Source organism: Poromitra crassiceps (assembly GCF_964638095.1).
Source record: "Poromitra crassiceps genome assembly, chromosome: 9".
Classification (NCBI taxonomy): Eukaryota; Metazoa; Chordata; class Actinopteri; order Beryciformes; family Melamphaidae; genus Poromitra; species Poromitra crassiceps.
This window is the reverse complement of record NC_139630.1, coordinates 56586977-56607093: the sequence shown is the minus strand read 5'-3', so window position 1 is coordinate 56607093 and position 20117 is coordinate 56586977. Positions and strand designations below refer to the sequence as shown.

At 45.6% G+C, this 20117-nt stretch overlaps 1 pseudogene across 1 annotated transcript; it reads right to left on the bottom strand.

Annotated features, from left to right (window-relative positions):
* Positions 1–17212: 17212 nt before the first annotated feature.
* LOC310782422 (charged multivesicular body protein 4b pseudogene) lies at positions 17213–17872 on the bottom strand (annotated as a pseudogene). Its single transcript has one exon. The product of its transcript is annotated as a charged multivesicular body protein 4b pseudogene (transcript).
* Positions 17873–20117: the final 2245 nt, after the last annotated feature.

Below are 20117 nucleotides of genomic sequence, written 5' to 3'. Positions count from 1 at the left end.
GGCTCTCGAGCGCACCTGAACAGTGCCTGTTCTCTTGATTGGTGTTGGTTAGGCCCGCCCACCTAGCCGGAAACCAATCACATTTACCCACATTATACAGTCTATGATTCAGCCACATGGCTGGATTGACAGCTAGGATCCTTTAAGATCATTTCATCTTAACTGGTGGGAATAATGTGATCCTCCCACGTGCCACGTCCTGCCGGGGGAAGCTCCCCGCTGTCGGGTGAAAAGAAGCGGCTCGCAACTGCACATGTATCGGAGGAAGCATGTGTGTGTCTACGCCTCTCCCCCCCAGATCAGCAGATGGGGTGGGGGAGCGACTAGGTTTAGGCATTGGGTAGGTGGTCTTCAGGTTTAGGCATTGGGTGGTTGTGGTTATGGTTAGGGTCTCCAAGGGCCCTAGGGGTCTTCAAGCCCCTAACCCAAAACCAGGGTGGTACTACCGTATTTAACTCGTTCTGGACGACGAGCCCGAGGACGTGCTTGACCTTTGCCTGAACCCACAGCTTGCAGAGTGCTTCTTAACGGTCCGCCCGTGCTGCGTTCCATAAAACGCTCTAGGCTCAGGGGAGCGTTACTGCAAAGTTGGACCAAACAACCAAAAACCATTTGAGAAACCCTGTTTTCCCAGTGTGCGCTCAGTGGCTCTCAGCCATCCTCAGCTCTTGACTGAACTGACCTTTCAGCCCCATGAGCAATGAAAGTGTGACATAGCGGTATCTCTGTCTATTTGCTAATTAACATGCAAATAAACTCATGAATTATGGAAGTAGGTTAACTGGAATAAACTGAGGAAATGCTGAATAGATGCAGCACTTCTTGGAAAATGACTGTTGTGCTGATGGGCTGCACTATCACAGAAATTCATTTAGCGGTACAACCAACTGCAGAGATGTGCGGTGGTGTGTGTGTGTGTGTGTGTGTGTGTGTGTGTGTGTGTGTGTGTGTGTGTGTGTGTGTGTGTGTGTGAGAGAGAGATACAAGACACTGAAGTTGTAAATAGCCAATAATGTATCTGTCATCCTGTTTCTATGTTTGTGCTCCACAGTATCCCGTTTTCTATTCACCTTATTCTTTGCCCATACAAGGACGCTTCTGCATGACGTCATTTCGTAATCGTCTTTCCGGTTTTAAACACGGAAGTAGAGTACGCCTACCGCAGTCATTTAGACTTGCCAAAAAGCTGTTTTCAAGCTAAAATAAAAAAACACAAACTGTTTTAAAGTTTTAATATTTGTTGGGTGAGAACGTAACATTATATGTGACCAGTTTATCGGAATGACGCCTATTGGAAATCCTTAACGAGCAGCGAGGACCGGGAGCGCTGACTGTGCTGACACCGGTCGGACTAGCTATCTGTCAAACCCTACTGTAGTTAGGCTACTGACAGTGAGAAAACACTGTCGACGTGCTTTTGTAACTAACGTTAAATGCCGACCGGGTACAGCCATCGGCTCCTCGCAGCAGTAACGTTATGAACATGTAACTGAAGTTGGCCGCAGTGTAGCTTAATTCTGAATGTTGCCAAACTTCATTCATACTGACGTTTTATTTTGAAAATGGCCGCCAACTAGCGTTGAACCGGAAGAACAAATACGTTGCGTCGAACGAGGAAGAGAGAAAAAGTGGGCGTGGTGAATAAGGTGAATAGCCTACCCCAGTCTTTTCAGGATTCTTTTAGACTTTGATACAATCTGTCACATATTATTGATTACCTGCTAAAATGTGTGGTAACTTCCTCGTCGTTCACATCGGAGGGCTGTGTTCGACTCCAGCATGTGGACACACACTGTGTCCGATGTGTTCCGTTTTTTTTTAACCCTACCCAAACCCTAACCTTAACCTTAACCTTAACTTTAACAAGCTGTATTAGTTGCCTAAAGGGGTTTTAGTTGCCTATATGCCCAAACAAGCTCTCTTAGTTGCCATAAAACAGCGGCCGTAACACAAGTTGTGATTGTTTGCAGCTCGCATATGCAGCTCGGCCACTGTGCGGCCTCGCCCGCCCTGCAGCTCGCCCGCTATGCGGGGCTCACCTGCTCTTAACTTATCTTATGTCACAAACTGATGATGTCACAACTTCGCATCACTGATGACATCACAATTGCTCTTATGACATAACTGATGATGTCACACTGCCTATGACATCATCAATGATGTCACAATGCACAATTGCTCAAGTGACATCACTGATGACATGACCCCGATGGCAAAAGGTTTTCAGGATGTAAACGTAGCTAATTGAAATGGTGAGCAGCAGGCAGCCTGTGAAGCCAAAGCATTGCTCCTCTGATCACATCAGCTGCTACAAGTCCGTTTGATGCTTTGAGTTCTCTCGCCCAAAATGGAAAAGATAAATCAGCCAGGTTACAGACGGATGGAGCCCACAAGGCTCGTGCTGTCGTTTCTCATAGGGTCATGACTCGGCTCGCCCGGCTGCAGTGTGGCTACTTGGCAGACAAGGCCACACAGTGAAGGGAAATGGATCTTGATTGTCACGCTCTGTCGCCCCACGACCAGTTTCCTAAGTCGTATTTCTCTCTAATATTGTTAGACGCCAATAAGTCTTGAGGGACAAGTGACGGGGGCGGGGCCTGGCAGTGTGGAACGTCATGTACCAAACATGGCAGCACACAATACTGAAACAACTCAAGCTTGTAATGAATTGCAACAACAACAAACAACAAACAAACATGTACAATAGCCTCTGACACTTCTAGACATAAAGGGCTGACATTAATTTATGTGGGATGTGTCCTGGGAAACCTTGCAACTCTAAAGTTGGCTGATCAGAATCTGAAAAAAAAGTTTGTCCATCAATGCCAATGCCATTTTGAAAAAACAATAGCTTTCTGCTGGTTTTATAGATGTAAAATAGATGTATGTATCAGCATAGCCTGATGCTGTCTACGGTCACCATTTATGGATTATTAGTACATTCTTTAGACATGTATGGGCTGAAAATGAGATTGTTACATCAAAATCCTGATACATGTAAATGCATGTTTCCTACGTGTGGTAAAATGTCAGCAATCAACTACAGTAAAACACTGGAGAACCGAAACAGTGTAAACCAGGTGGCGACCAGAAGCACACCAACTAAGTTTGGATTATTCCCACAGATGAAAGCTCTCTCTAACTGTTAATGTATTGATAAATCAGATGGCCATAACTTGACCCAAAAAAATCAACCTAATTTAATCTATTGCCTCCCCCCAAAAACGTTTTCCTGCACCAGAATCATCACTAGACCAGTGGTTCTCAAAGTAGGGGCCGGGGACCCCCAGGGGATCATTGAGGATGTTCCAGGGGGTCCCCAGCAGAAAGGGGATTTTAAGTTAAGTAACACATATTATGTAACACAATGACAGAATGTATGACAATTTTGGTCATGAGCATACACTTAATAAAACATATCAGGCCCTGGGACAAAATCTTATCAAATAGCTGTCTGTGGTCTAATTTGTCAGTTTATCAGCATGAAAAAGTTTGAGAACCACTGTCCTAGATTATGTTAACTCCCATCTCCTGTCTCTAAATCAATCTGTTGCCAAACAGTAGAACAAGATTCAAATTGTTCAAGCAACTTCAGGGGTTGAGCAATATTGCCACCGTTCTACATCTACAATGGCATGGCTACATGTACACTACACTGTAACAGTATGCTGATGTCTTCCTGTGTGATGCATGTACACTACACTGTAACAGTATGCTGATCTCTTCCTGTGTGATGCATGTACACTACACTGTAACAGTATGCTGATGTCTTCCTGTGTGATACATGTACACTACACTGTAACAGTATGCTGATGTCTTCCTGTGTGATACATGTACACTACACTGTAACAGTATGCTGATGTCTTCCTGTGTGATGCATGTATGCTACACTGTAACAGTATGCTGATGTCTTCCTGTGTGATACATGTACACTACACTGTAACAGTATGCTGATGTCTTCCTGTGTGATGCATGTACACTACACTGTAACAGTATGCTGATGTCTTCCTGTGTGATGCATGTACACTACACTGTAACAGTATGCTGATGTCTTCCTGTGTGATACATGTACACTACACTGTAACAGCATGCTGATGTCTTCCTGTGTGATACATGTACACTACACTGTAACAGTATGCTGATGTCTTCCTGTGTGATGCATGTATGCTACACTGTAACAGTATGCTGATGTCTTCCTGTGTGATACATGTACACTACACTGTAACAGTATGCTGATGTCTTCCTGTGTGATACATGTACACTACACTGTAACAGTATGCTGATGTCTTCCTGTGTGATACATGTACACTACACTGTAACAGTATGCTGATGTCTTCCTGTGTGATGCATGTACACTACACTGTAACAGTATGCTGATGTCTTCCTGTGTGATGCATGTATGCTACACTGTAACAGTATGCTGATGTCTTCCTGTGTGATGCATGTACACTACACTGTAACAGTATGCTGATGTCTTCCTGTGTGATGCATGTACACTACACTGTAACAGTATGCTGATCTCTTCCTATGTGATGCATGTACGCTACACTGTAACAGTATGCTGATGTCTTCCTGTGTGATGCATGTATGCTACACTGTAACAGTATGCTGATGTCTTCCTGTGTGATACATGTACACTACACTGTAACAGTATGCTGATGTCTTCCTGTGTGATACATGTACACTACACTGTAACAGTATGCTGATATATTCCTGTGTGATGCATGTACACTACACTGTAACAGTATGCTGATGTCTTCCTGTGTGATGCATGTACACTACACTGTAACAGTATGCTGATGTATTCCTGTGTGATACATGTACACTACACTGTAACAGTATGCTGATCTCTTCCTATGTGATGCATGTACACTACACTGTAACAGTATGCTGATCTCTTCCTATGTGATGCATGTACGCTACACTGTAACAGTATGCTGATGTCTTCCTGTGTGATACATGTACACTACACTGTAACAGTATGCTGATGTCTTCCTGTGTGATACATGTACACTACACTGTAACAGTATGCTGATGTCTTCCTGTGTGATGCATGTACACTACACTGTAACAGTATGCTGATGTCTTCCTGTGTGATGCATGTACACTACACTGTAACAGTATGCTGATATCTTCCTGTGTGATGCATGTACACTACACTGTAACAGTATGCTGATGTATTCCTGTGTGATACATGTACACTACACTGTAACAGTATGCTGATGTCTTCCTGTGTGATGCATGTACACTACACTGTAACAGTATGCTGATGTCTTCCTGTGTGATGCATGTATGCTACACTGTAACAGTATGCTGATGTCTTCCTGTGTGATGCATGTATGCTACACTGTAACAGTATGCTGATGTCTTCCTGTGTGATGCATGTACGCTACACTGTAACAGTATGCTGATGTCTTCCTGTGTGATGCATGTACACTGCACTGTAACAGTATGCTGATGTCTTCCTGTGTGATGCATGTACACTACACTGTAACAGTATGCTGATGTCTTCCTGTGTGATGCATGTACACTACACTGTAACAGTATGCTGATGTCTTCCTGTGTGATGCATGTACACTACACTGTAACAGTATGCTGATGTCTTCCTGTGTGATACATGTGCACTACACTGTAACAGTATGCTGATGTCTTCCTGTGTGATACATGTACACTACACTGTAACAGTATGCTGATGTCTTCCTGTGTGATGCATGTACACTACACTGTAACAGTATGCTGATGTCTTCCTGTGTGATGCATGTACACTACACTGTAACAGTATGCTGATATCTTCCTGTGTGATGCATGTACACTACACTGTAACAGTATGCTGATGTATTCCTGTGTGATACATGTACACTACACTGTAACAGTATGCTGATGTCTTCCTGTGTGATGCATGTACACTACACTGTAACAGTATGCTGATGTCTTCCTGTGTGATGCATGTATGCTACACTGTAACAGTATGCTGATGTCTTCCTGTGTGATGCATGTATGCTACACTGTAACAGTATGCTGATGTCTTCCTGTGTGATGCATGTACGCAGTACGCTACACTGTAACAGTATGCTGATGTCTTCCTGTGTGATGCATGTACACTGCACTGTAACAGTATGCTGATGTCTTCCTGTGTGATGCATGTACACTACACTGTAACAGTATGCTGATGTCTTCCTGTGTGATGCATGTACACTACACTGTAACAGTATGCTGATGTCTTCCTGTGTGATGCATGTACACTACACTGTAACAGTATGCTGATGTCTTCCTGTGTGATGCATGTACGCTACACTGTAACAGTATGCTGATGTCTTCCTGTGTGATGCATGTACACTACACTGTAACAGTATGCTGATGTCTGTGATGCATGTATGCTACACTGTAACAGTATGCTGATGTCTTCCTGTGTGATGCATGTACACTACACTGTAACAGTATGCTGATGTCTGTGATGCATGTATGCTACACTGTAACAGTATGCTGATGTCTTCCTGTGTGATGCATGTACACTACACTGTAACAGTATGCTGATGTCTTCCTGTGTGATACATGTATGCTACACTGTAACAGTATGCTGATGTCTTCCTGTGTGATGCATGTATGCTACACTGTAACAGTATGCTGATGTCTTCCTGTGTGATGCATGTATGCTACACTGTAACAGTATGCTGATGTCTTCCTGTGTGATGCATGTACGCTACACTGTAACAGTATGCTGATGTCTTCCTGTGTGATGCATGTACACTACACTGTAACAGTATGCTGATGTCTTCCTGTGTGATGCATGTACGCTACACTGTAACAGTATGCTGATGTCTTCCTGTGTGATACATGTACACTGCACTGTAACAGTATGCTGATGTCTTCCTGTGTGATGCATGTACACTACACTGTAACAGTATGCTGATGTCTTCCTGTGTGATGCATGTACACTACACTGTAACAGTATGCTGATGTCTTCCTGTGTGATACATGTACACTACACTGTAACAGTATGCTGATGTCTTCCTGTGTGATACATGTACACTACACTGTAACAGTATGCTGATGTCTTCCTGTGTGATGCATGTACGCTACACTGTAACAGTATGCTGATGTCTTCCTGTGTGATGCATGTACACTACACTGTAACAGTATGCTGATGTCTGTGATGCATGTATGCTACACTGTAACAGTATGCTGATGTCTTCCTGTGTGATGCATGTACACTACACTGTAACAGTATGCTGATGTCTGTGATGCATGTATGCTACACTGTAACAGTATGCTGATATCTTCCTGTGTGATGCATGTACACTACACTGTAACAGTATGCTGATGTCTTCCTGTGTGATGCATGTACGCTACACTGTAACAGTATGCTGATGTCTTCCTGTGTGATGCATGTACGCTACACTGTAACAGTATGCTGATATCTTCCTGTGTGATGCATGTACACTACACTGTAACAGTATGCTGATGTCTTCCTGTGTGATGCATGTACGCTACACTGTAACAGTATGCTGATGTCTTCCTGTGTGATACATGTTCAAGATTCAAGATTCAAGATTTTTATTGTCACTCCATGGTACAAGTACCACGTGTGAAATTCTTGTGCAGTGGACTCCGTTTACGACATAGTACAAATAGGCAACAAGCAATAAGTAATAGGCAATAAGAAATAGGCATCAATAGGCAATAAGACAGCAATAAGGCAATAAGAAATAGGCATCTATAAGCAATAAGGCAAGTCGGTGGCTTATACGACAGTGGCATATTCATTGCACATAGGTGCACATGTCATGTGCATACGTTAGACGTGTTCAGACATTCCAAATTCAACGTTTTATACATACATGTGCAAATAGCATGTACCTTATTAAACATACACTTAAATTTACAATTAAACGTTAGGCACCTTATTAAACATACACTTAAATTTACAATTAAACGTTAGGCATCCGTAATAGTAGCAGCTGCAGTACGGTACGGTACGACTACTGCACTATTTGTGCATATTTAGGAGTCTCGTGGCCTGCGGGAAGAAACTGTTCCTCAAGCGATTTGTGCGTGTTTTTGGAACCCTGTATCTCCTCCCTGAGGGTAGCAGGGAGAACAGGCTGTTGTGGGGATGGTTTGTGTCTTTGATGATCTTCAGGGACCTCCTGAGGCACCGCTGGTTGTACAGTTCGTGCAGTTCTGGCAACTCGTCTCCTGTTACGTGCTGGGCCGCGCGCCTCACCCTCCGTAGCGCCCTGCGGTCCATGGTGGTACAGTTCCCGTACCAGGCGGTGAAGCAGCCAGTCAGCAGGCTTTCAATGGTGCCTCTGTAGAAGTCCCTGAGGATTTCTTTCCTTAGCCCAAACTTCTTCAGGCGCCTGAGTCCGTGTATTCGCTGTTGGGCCTTTTTGACAACAGTGGCGGTGTGGCCGGCCCAGGTCAGGTCCTGGTGGATGTTGACTCCCAGGTACTTGAAGCTGTCCACCCTTTCCACCACTGTGCCGTTGATGGTGATTGGGGGGTGTGTGCCCCCCCCTCTCCTGTAGTCCACAATGATCTCCTTGGTCTTGGAGACGTTCAGAGAGAGGTGGTTGTCCTGGCACCATTGTTCCAGGACCCTCACCTCCTCTCTGTAGGCCGTCTCGTCGCCCCCCGAGATCAGCCCCACGACTGCTGTGTCGTCTGCAAACTTCACGATGGTGTTTGAAGTTTGAGTCGCCACGCAGTCGTGGGTGTAGAGGTCGTACCAGAAGGGGCTGGAGACGCACCCCTGGGGTGCTCCTATGCTGATGGTCAGCGGGGAGGAGGTGAGGTTGCCCACCCTCACCACCTGGCGGCGGTCTGTCAGGAAGTCCAGGATCCAGTCGCACATCGCTGTGTTTAGTCCCAGGTCCCTGAGTTTGCTTACCAGCCTGGAGGGTACTATGGTGTTGAATGCTGAGCTGTAGTCCACAAACAGCATTCTCACATAGGTGTCCTTCCCCTCCAGGTGGGACAGGGCGGTGTGGAGCACGTGTGCCACTGCATCCGCTGTGCTCCTGTTGGGGCGGTATGCAAACTGCAGCGGGTCGTGGTCCGGGGGGAGTGTGGGACGGATCTTTGATATGACCAGCTTTTCAAGGCACTTGCTGGCTATTGGTGTGAGGGCTATAGGGCGCCAGTCATTGAGGCTGGTCACTTTTTGCTGTTTGGGAATGGGGATGATTGTTGCTGCCTTGAAGCAGGAGGGAACTCGTCGGAGGGAGAGGGACTGGTTGAAGATGTCTGTGTACACGGCTGCCAGCTGGTGGGCGCAGGCCTTGAGGACCCGCCCAGGGATGCCGTCCGGGCCGGCCGCCTTGCGTGGGTTGATACGCAGGAACGACCGGCACACTTCATCCTCAGTGATGGTGAGGGGGCGGTCTGTGGGGGGTGGAGGGTGGGTGGGGTTGGTGGTTAGGTGGGAATGGGGGGGGGTGCGGGTGCTGAGGGGTGGGGGGGGGGAAGGGGGGAGGGGAGGTGATCGGGGGGTGGGGGGGAGAAAGGGGGGTGGGGGGGAGGAAGGGGGGAGGGGAGGTGATTGGGGGGGGAGAGGAGGAGGGGTGGTGGGGGGGCGGCGAGGGGGAGGGGTGATGGGGGGGGAGAGGTGGCAGGGGGGGAGGAGGGGAGGAGAGGGGTGATGGGGGGGGAGAGGTGGGGGGGGAGGAGAGGAGGGGGGGTGGGGAGGGGAGGAGGAGGGGTGGTGGGGGGGAGGAGATGGGGGGGAGGAGAGGGGGAGAGGGGTGGGAGAGGGGGGGGGGAGGAGGGGAGGCGCTCTGGCAGAGGGGTCGAACCTAGCGTAGAACGCGTTGAGTTCGTCCGGTAGGGTGGGTGACGTGCTGGGGTTCTGTCGTTTCACCTCTTTGAAGTCTGTGGCAGCATGGAGCCCTCTCCACAGGTGTCTGGGGTTGTTAGTGTCCAGTTTTGACTCCAGCTGCCTTCCATAATCTCTACGTGCTATTTTTATAGCGGTCCGGAGGGCATATTGTGCCTGCTTGTATTGGTCAGTTGTGCCAGAGCTGAAGGCGGTGGTCCTGGCGTGAAGGGCAGCCCTGACGTCGCTGTTGACCCAAGGCTTTTGGTTCGGCATTATTTTGACTTTTTTTGTGGGGACTATGTCGTCGGTGCACTTCTTTATGAAGCATGACACCGTATCTGCATACTCGCCCAGGTCTCCTGCAGCTTTGAACTCCTCCCACACCACTTGGTCAAAGCAGTCCCTCAGGATGTCGTCTGATTGGTCTGACCAGCAGTGGGCGGTTCGGAATGCTGGGGGTTGTCTTTTTAGTTTTTGTTGGTACCTGGGTACAAGTAGGATGGAGGCGTGGTCCGATTTGCCGAAAGGGGGGCGAGGGACGGCTTTGTACACTACACTGTAACAGTATGCTGATGTCTTCCTGTGTGATGCATGTACGCTACACTGTAACAGTATGCTGATGTCTTCCTGTGTGATGCATGTACACTACACTGTAACAGTATGCTGATGTCTTCCTGTGTGATGCATGTATGCTACACTGTAACAGTATGCTGATGTCTTCCTGTGTGATACATGTACACTACACTGTAACAGTATGCTGATGTCTTCCTGTGTGATGCATGTATGCTACACTGTAACAGTATGCTGATGTCTTCCTGTGTGATGCATGTACACTACACTGTAACAGTATGCTGATGTCTTCCTGTGTGATGCATGTACACTACACTGTAACAGTATGCTGATGTCTTCCTGTGTGATGCATGTACACTACACTGTAACAGTATGCTGATGTCTTCCTGTGTGATGCATGTACGCTACACTGTAACAGTATGCTGGTGTCTTCCTGTGTGATGCATGTACGCTACACTGTAACAGTATGCTGATGTCTTCCTGTGTGATGCATGTACGCTACACTGTAACAGTATGCTGGTGTCTTCCTGTGTGATGCATGTACGCTACACTGTAACAGTATGCTGATGTCTTCCTGTGTGATGCATGTATGCTACACTGTAACAGTATGCTGATGTCTTCCTGTGTGATGCATGTACGCTACACTGTAACAGTATGCTGATGTCTTCCTGTGTGATGCATGTACGCTACACTGTAACAGTATGCTGATGTCTTCCTGTGTGATGCATGTACACTACACTGTAACAGTATGCTGATGTCTTCCTGTGTGATGCATGTACACTACACTGTAACAGTATGCTGATGTCTTCCTGTGTGATGCATGTACGCTACACTGTAACAGTATGCTGATCTCTTCCTGTGTGATGCATGTACACTACACTGTAACAGTATGCTTATGTCTTCCTGTGTGATGCATGTACACTACACTGTAACAGTATGCTTATGTCTTCCTGTGTGATGCATGTACACTACACTGTAACAGTATGCTGATGTCTTCCTGTGTGATACATGTACGCTACACTGTAACAGTATGCTGATGTCTTCCTGTGTGATGCATGTACACTACACTGTAACAGTATGCTGATGTCTTCCTGTATGATGCATGTACACTACACTGTAACAGTATGCTGATGTCTTCCTGTGTGATACATGTACGCTACACTGTAACAGTATGCTGATGTCTTCCTGTGTGATGCATGTACACTACACTGTAACAGTACGCTGATGTCTTCCTGTGTGATGCATGTACACTGCACTGTAACAGTATGCTGATGTCTTCCTGTGTGATGCATGTACACTACACTGTAACAGTATGCTGATGTCTTCCTGTGTGATGCATGTACGCTACACTGTAACAGTATGCTGATGTCTTCCTGTGTGATGCATGTACACTACACTGTAACAGTATGCTGATGTCTTCCTGTGTGATGCATGTACGCTACACTGTAACAGTATGCTGATGTCTTCCTGTGTGATGCATGTACACTGCACTGTAACAGTATGCTGATGTCTTCCTGTGTGATGCATGTACACTACACTGTAACAGTATGCTGATGTCTTCCTGTGTGATGCATGTACACTACACTGTAACAGTATGCTGATGTCTTCCTGTGTGATGCATGTACGCTACACTGTAACAGTATGCTGATGTCTTCCTGTGTGATGCATGTACGCTACACTGTAACAGTATGCTGATGTCTTCTTGTGTGATGCATGTATGCTACACTGTAACAGTATGCTGATGTCTTCCTGTGTGATGCATGTACAGTACGCTACACTGTAACAGTATGCTGATGTCTTCCTGTGTGATGCATGTACGCTACACTGTAACAGTATGCTGATGTCTTCCTGTGTGATGTTAGTATGGATTCTGTGATCTGCATTAGGCACACACTTGTAAAGTCCATCAGAGACATCCTCCACTGGCCCAAACATCTATTCAAATCATTCTCCGTCACGCTTTACCGAAAGGGGATGAGATGGCATTAATTCAGCCCACGTGATGGCTAAAAATAGGTCATCACATTGACTAGTGCTCGCACATCATTTAGCCCTTTGAACGCTGATATAGAGTCATGAATTAAAATGAAACGCCATCAATCCCCTGAATGTGTTCCAGAGGCATCAATCCATGTTATGACACCTAGATATAATACTAACAGTGTCCAATATGCCATTAAATGAACTTGACGGATATGTTTCTTTTAATCTAATTGATTTATTACGGTCTTTTAAGACATTACAGTAAAAAATAATGCAAGTCAGCAAGTTGAAATGGCCGGCAGATCCACAAAGCGATGGCGTTTTCAGTCCGCCCGTGTCGAAGTTCAAGTATCTTTTGCCAGGTTAGCAGTTCACTATCCACCAGTGAGTGAACAGTAGAATGACCCAGTGACCAATCTCTGCTCCTACAGCCTTAGTAGCATTAGATTGATAGTTACGTCTGAAAATATGGTTCAATTAAATTAATTTCAAGCATTACCTTTTTGAAAGTGAAAGTATTGAAACATGGTCTTTATTTCTGAGTAGGCTAGTGGATTACTGCCATAATTATGATTACCATTGGTGGATGAAGTACATGAAAGCCACACTTGAGTAAATGTACAGATATTGTAGCAGAAAGTGGCTATGGTAGAAGTTCAAGTCACTGACGATTACTCCTTGGTGGAGGTACTAAAAGAACAGCAGAGTGCGGCTAAGGAGGAAGACATCAGAGGAGAGGCAGTCTGATTTGAAGTGCGTTCACATCCTGTAGAAAGTGGCTGAAGCCCACTGAGGAGCGCTGTCTTTCACAGCTCTGTGTGTTCCCAGACTGAGCCTGAGCCCTGGGAGGAGGACTGGCCATCATTCTGAGCGTGAGCAGCTTCAGAAAATCCCTCTCTCCTTTGCCAGCCCGCCGACTATCGACCCACCGGACCGAGTGTGAGAGGAACGGTACCGTCACACATCAATGCGCTGGCTCGGAACAGGAGATGAAAAACATTGGCAACCCATCTTGTCCTTCCCTCTCTAATCAGTCAGCAGGTCCATCCCTAAAGAGGCAGAGGCTTGTTTGGCCAAGGAGCGCACCCTCTGCTCTGCACCCCGATGGTTCTCCTGCCTCCGTCCGCTGGAGGGACACCACCAAACGCCCCAAAAATCAGCCATGCTCATCTGTCTTCATTGTGCAGCGATGGAGGCTTTCAGGAAAGATCCTCAGCACACCAAGACAGAGAGAAAGATTTCAACCATCCATCTTGATTCCATGGACTTCAGGTGTCCAGCTGTATAGCCAAGGACGGAGCCTCCTCTCTGGCCTTCCAGCCGCTCAGGAGCGACTTTGAGGAATGACGGCGCCAGAATCTCTTCAATCTCTCAGAAAAGCCTTGATGTCCACTCTCTGGACACCGACTTGGCCATGAGCGTTATGACCCGTCATTTGTCTTCATCATGCAGGGTTTGTGACAACTTACATTTAAAGACATTTAAAGAGGGAATTTTAGTGCCTCCTGGTGGCTCACCTGGTAGCACGCGTGCGACGCGGGTTCCAATCCGTCACGAGGTCCTTTACCACACGTCATCCCCTCTCTCTCTCTCTCCCCACCTCTCCTGTCTGCCTACTGTCCTGTCTAAATAAAGGCAAAAAGGAACAAGAAAGGGGGGATTTTTATAATAATAAAATAATAATACATTGCATTTATAAAGTGCTTTCCCCAGTGCTCAAAAATACAAACAGAATTTGAATGTGCAAGAAACATTTTTGATTGAGATTTGTTCAGTATGCGGGAGTCAATGCAGATATCAATTGATCTATTGTCAAGGGCAAGTTTGTATTTTGGGTGGAATATTTCCTCACTATAAAGCTGTTGATGCTAAACTTTCTTGCATCAAAGTACCATTGCTGAAAGCTTGACATCAACGATTCAGATTATTCTAAATGGGTGACTTATTAATGGATGACGCCCCAGTGCGGCGCGCCTATGGCCACTGTTAGGGAGTGAGCATAGCAAGTCTACTTCCTTGTGATAGAGCTTTGAGCCAGCCAGTGATAAAAGCGTCGCTTTCCCATTCAGTCCGGTACATTTGCTTTCTTACTTTTTGGCTGTCCAGGCCATGGATGTATTAAAAGAACTGGATAGGGGACGAGCCACGCCCACCCATGCATTCGGACGGAGGCTGCTCACTGGCGCATGAAGCCATCATGGGGGGTTTTTCTTCCTGGTTTTACTTCCTGACCATGCGGCCCAAGGCGAAGTGCGCATGTGTGCCATGACGTATTCCATGACGTCTCCCACCCCTCCCACTCATGGATGTAAAATACGGTAAAATACTTCATACAGTCAGTCTGCACTACACATCATAAAACTAACTTCCTTCTGCCCAGATGATTCAGCCTTACTTGGAGAGTCTTTGCCTTTCCAAAGTTGCCCTTGCTTGGTCAAAGGTCAAGGTCACTGTGACCTCACGAACGCCATTTTCGAGCTTGCGATATCTGAGGAACGCCTTGACGGAATTTCATCTAATTTGCCTGAAACGTCCATTTGGACTCAAGGATGAACTGATTACATTTTGGTGGTCAAAGGTCAAGGTCACTGTGACATCACGAACGCCATTGTCAAGCTCGGTAACGCCATATCTCAGTAACACCTTGACGGAATTTCTTTACATTTGGCTCAAACGTCAAAGTCTGGACAGACATGGATGTCGACTGCTCACATGTTGTGCGGAAGCATATATCTGCGGTGCAGTCGTTCTAGTTTTCTTTCTCTTTACCTCCAAATTGATTTTCCAGTTGCCAGCCACACAAGTGGTTTGGATGATATTAAGATAATGGCCGATAGATAGAGCAGAATTTCATTTCCAAGTCCTTTTCATCCCAATGAAGGCCAACGAGGGTCACATTTCTGCCACAAAAGCCTATTGCCAGATGATGCTCTTTTCCTATTAGAGGAGAAGACGGAGAGGGTAATTTCATACTTGTTTATACCCCACGTTGCCTGGCTCTCCTCACATCACACCAAATTGATTTCACTCCTCATATTGCAGCAATCCTCCAGTTTCCTTCACTCCATGCTGGAATTAATCATGGTAATGTTCGCTCTAAGTGAAAAGAACATTCATTTTCACTGCCAAACTGATCTGACTAATAACAGGACGTACAAGTAAGGAGAAAATGGGAAATCATTACTCTGCGAGCATTATCTTTAGTGTTTGTACCCACTTCTTGTCGCGCTGGGAGCGAAAGTGAAGGGGCAGCCGGGGAGGAAGTGAAGGCGTTAAGATACCTTCAAGTGTGTCTGACTTTCAACAAGATCCTGAAGAAGGCATTAAAAAAGGCAATTTGCCATTGATTGCTTGCTAATAGCAGAGAGAGGGAGGGTAGAAAGAATTGCTGCAACAATTTCTTCCTTAAAAAAAAAAAAAAAGGGCTATCCGTTCATGCATGTTATTAAAGCCATTGAACTGAAGTCCCCACTGAAAGACATGGGATATGGAAGATGAAAGACATGGGATATGGAAGATGGGATATTGGCAATGCAACCTGAACTCATCAAAGCTTGAACTTGTTACAGTGTGTGACACCCATAAATCAAAATGACACCACAGAATCCTCATTTGTGATCTCAAGCAAATATCCCTTGAGTCACATGGTGAACTTCTCAATTTCAGCATGCCATTATTTCATAACTCTCCCGTCTAGGTATAGCTAATTATAACTATTATTTTAGTAATGTAACCTTACAGTATAGCCACTCTCCATTCTGTCTGCATTTAGGAATATGCATGATGTGATCAGATCAGATCAGATGAAACTTTAATGATCCCAGTAGAGAAGTTGGGTTGTTAAACATTAAGCGCAAAGAAAATGTACTATACAGAAAATAAGTATACAGCAAAGTAAGGTCAGTATAAGCAGATACACAGCTGACACTTTCAACAGAGCGTGTTCAGTAGAAATGCATGAATGAAGGTATGGTCTGGATTACATTACAATGGTGAGAAATAGCAGCAATATAGTATAGCAGGAGAAGATAAATAAAAAATCAATTAAAACAAAACATTAGACCTATAAATATATATCAGTAATATGTTAAGCAATGAAATATTAATATATGGGCAATATATATATATATATATATAATATATGTAACAAGGAAATTTGAGGATACAAAGGTACCGTATCAGCCCCGAAACCCTGGGCGGGCTCGCCATACGCAGCTTGGCCGCTGCGCGGCCTCGTTGTACGCAGCTCGCCCGCTGCGTGGCCTCGCACCCCAGCTCGGCTTCTGTGTGGCCTCGCCTGCCCCATTGGCATGCACAGCGCACAATCGCCTGCTCTATTGGCATGTGCAGTGCACAATTGTGCAACTTCGCACTGATGATATCACAATGCCTATGACATCACTTATGATGCCACAATGCCTATGACATGATCAGTGATGTCATAAGATCATTTTGGTCAATAATGATGTCGCTGATGACATCAGTGATGATGTCAGGCATTGTGACATCATCAGTGATGTCATCAGTAACATCATTATTGACCAAAATTATCTTATGACATCACTGATGATGTCATAGGCACTGATGATGTCATATGCATTGTGACATAATCAGTGGGACTAAAATTTAAACAGACACAGACAGAGCCCACTTGCTCACTTTTATTATATATAATAATAATAATAATAATAATAAAGGATTAAAACCTTCAACAGTGACATGATCACTGTGGCATCGGAAAATGAAATGCAGATTATTTTGAGTCTGCCAACGAGACAGCCAGAGCCAGAGTCCGCGTCTCTTCCTGGTGTCTGGCAGCAGTAAGCACAGACAGGAGGGGCGCTAGCTGGCTAGCTTAGTCGCCCAGGCCTCCAAGTCCGCCATGTCGTCCTCGTCTTCCTTCTTCTTGGATGGTGTGGATGGGACCAATGTTGACAGTACGCTGGGCAGAGGGACATCCTCATCTGGTCCAACTTCCAGAAGGTTCTCCTGTTTCATCTCCTCCAGCTCGGCCATGAGCTCGTCCTCGTCAAAGTCTTCTCTGAAGCCGAGTGGTTTGTAGATGGCATGTGAGATCTCCTGAGCTAGTTCCTGTTGATCTAGGATGTCCTCCATCAGATCGTCCACTTTGTCTATGTCCATGTGCTGGTGAGCTGACTTCATGGCCTGGGCGGCGTAGTTCATGTTGATCATCACCTCCACGTTTGTGCTGGTGTTCTCCAGCGCCTCCCGCTGGAACTCGATGGTGGACAGAGTCCCGTCGATTTGAGTCAGCTGCTTCTCCAGGCGCTTCTTCCTCTTCAGCGCCTGCAGAGCGGCTCGTTTGTTTTTTGTGCCGTTTTTCTTGGCCGTCATAAGCTCCTGGGCTATCTTCTTCTCCAGATGGTCTTGTTTTTTGATGAGCATCCCCTCCATGTTCCTCAGGCGCTGAATAGCCTCCTGGGTTGTCGCATCTCTCTGCTTACCCCCGCCGCTGAATACCTTTGCGAGTATTGTCGACATATTAACGTAAATGTCAGAGAAGCTGAACTTACCATCTGACAGCGTGAAGCTGGCAGAGCATGACTACAGCCCTCGAACGTGACATCACATTACAGTATGACATCATAAGTGAGATCACTAACCTTCAACAGTGACATCAGGTATAAATGATCAATGATGACATTATGACATCATCACTGTTGACATCATCGTCCTCAATGATAACATCATTAAAACCTTCAACAGTGACATCATCACTGTGGCATCGTAACCTCCTACAGTGACATCATGTCAAGAGTGACATTATCAGTGAAATCATCAATGATGACATTACCATTGATTATGACATCATCACTGTCAACTCACAACTGTGGCATCATCACTGTTGACATCCTTGGTGACCTCATCATCAGCGGTGACATCATCTAACATGTAGGAGTGGAGCTGCATTTAGTTATTACATTTTTTTACTTTTATTTATTCAGGGGAGTCTCACTGAGAGCAATCCTCTTTTTTTCAGGAGTGGCTTGTTCACATTCACACACACATTCATACCTGGAAGCTGCCCAGTACAACCACAGTCTGATCTGTTGGCCACTGATCAGCTCCACTGGAGCGGTTGGGGTCAAGGGCCTTGCTCAAGGGCACTTGTAGTAAAGAGGGAGGGGCAAACACTGCCTTTTCACTTTCCACAACCACATTTATCCTGCTGGTCCCGTGGATTAGAACCGACGAACACACAATCTCACTTCTCTCACCATTGGGGGCGAGGAGGAGGCGGGGGAATGTAATCGTTACCGGAGCATGTCTGTAATTTTACTCACATTCGGATCTGCCATGTCATTAATTATTACAGACCCAGCAGTGAAAGTCCCTGCCTCTTTACCTCCTGTAAAATGGCCAATAAAAAGGTGCACTACATCTGAATGTATCTTTGAGATATCTGACGAATAGAGGACAAGTCTTAACTCTGCTCCATTACCAACTTTTCCTCACTCTTGCAGCATGCTGTACTGTATATATTATTAGAACATGGAGGCTACAGTCTGTTGCAACTTGCATTCATTGATGCAACCTCGCTCAATACAATACATTGAGACAGAGTAGTCTGGCCTGCCTCGAGCTGCATAATGCAGCTACAGTAGATGCACGATAGATGAATAATGGAAGATGAACACAAAGTACCACCATATGTTACATTTTCCTCTCAAATAATAACAACACCAATTGGGAAATCATGCTTTACCGGACCATTTATTTCACAAAGAAAAAAAACGATTATTTTCAAGCTGCACGAAGGCTGAACGATGGCACAGCCTCGTCAGAGATGTTTCTGTTCGGTCTCTCTGTTTGCACGAATTCTCTGGGCAATTAGGGAGTTGGATGCAGAAAGCGTGAGCAGAATGGGTTGTGGAGGATAACGGCTAAATGTCTTCATCCCCTCTGCAAACAGGCGCTGCTGGCCTCTGTCTGCAGGCCCATCGCTGAGACTCCTCACCTGCACATCAGCCAGGGTTCATCAAGCATGGCCGCTGTGACAGCCAGCCGGGAGGATGGGAGGAACATGAGAATGAACAAATTGTTTGAGGTTTCAGCGACTGGTACTGCGTACTGAATGCAAAAGAAGTACATGAATATATACAGTGATGAATGATGATTGTATGGAAACGGAGAGCTCTGTTTCATCATCTACACCGCAGAGCTTCTCAAAGTGGGGTCCGGGGACGCCCAGCAGCCCTTGACGGGGGGGTTCCAGGGAATCCCCAGGAAAAAGGGGACTCATTTATTTTCGCTATAATCCCATCCATAAATAACACAATGAAGGAATGTTCATACACCTTCTGCAATAAAACATCTCAAAGACAAAATTGTATCAGATGGTCTAATTTGTGTCAGTTTAGGGGGTCCTTGACGTGAAAAAGTTTGAAAACCACTGGTATAGGCGACATATTTTTTAAAGCCTCTTCAACAGTAAATTCATCTTCTTCTTCTTCTTTTTTGATCAATGTATTGATCGTTCTAAAGACACATTGGATCAAGGTAATATCAAGGTGTTATGAAAGTAATGACATGGCTCTGAAGGCTTTCACTGTGCTCGGGCTGTCGTTGCAGCTCTACCCAGAACCTGAAATCAGGAAATCAATAATCATGAACATAGAAATGCAGTTATATACAGTATAGATATTACACCCTAAGTTGTGTCTTATTAAAGTATAACTCAGCAAATACTATGTGCAAACATGACAACCAACTCACAGTGTTCGCT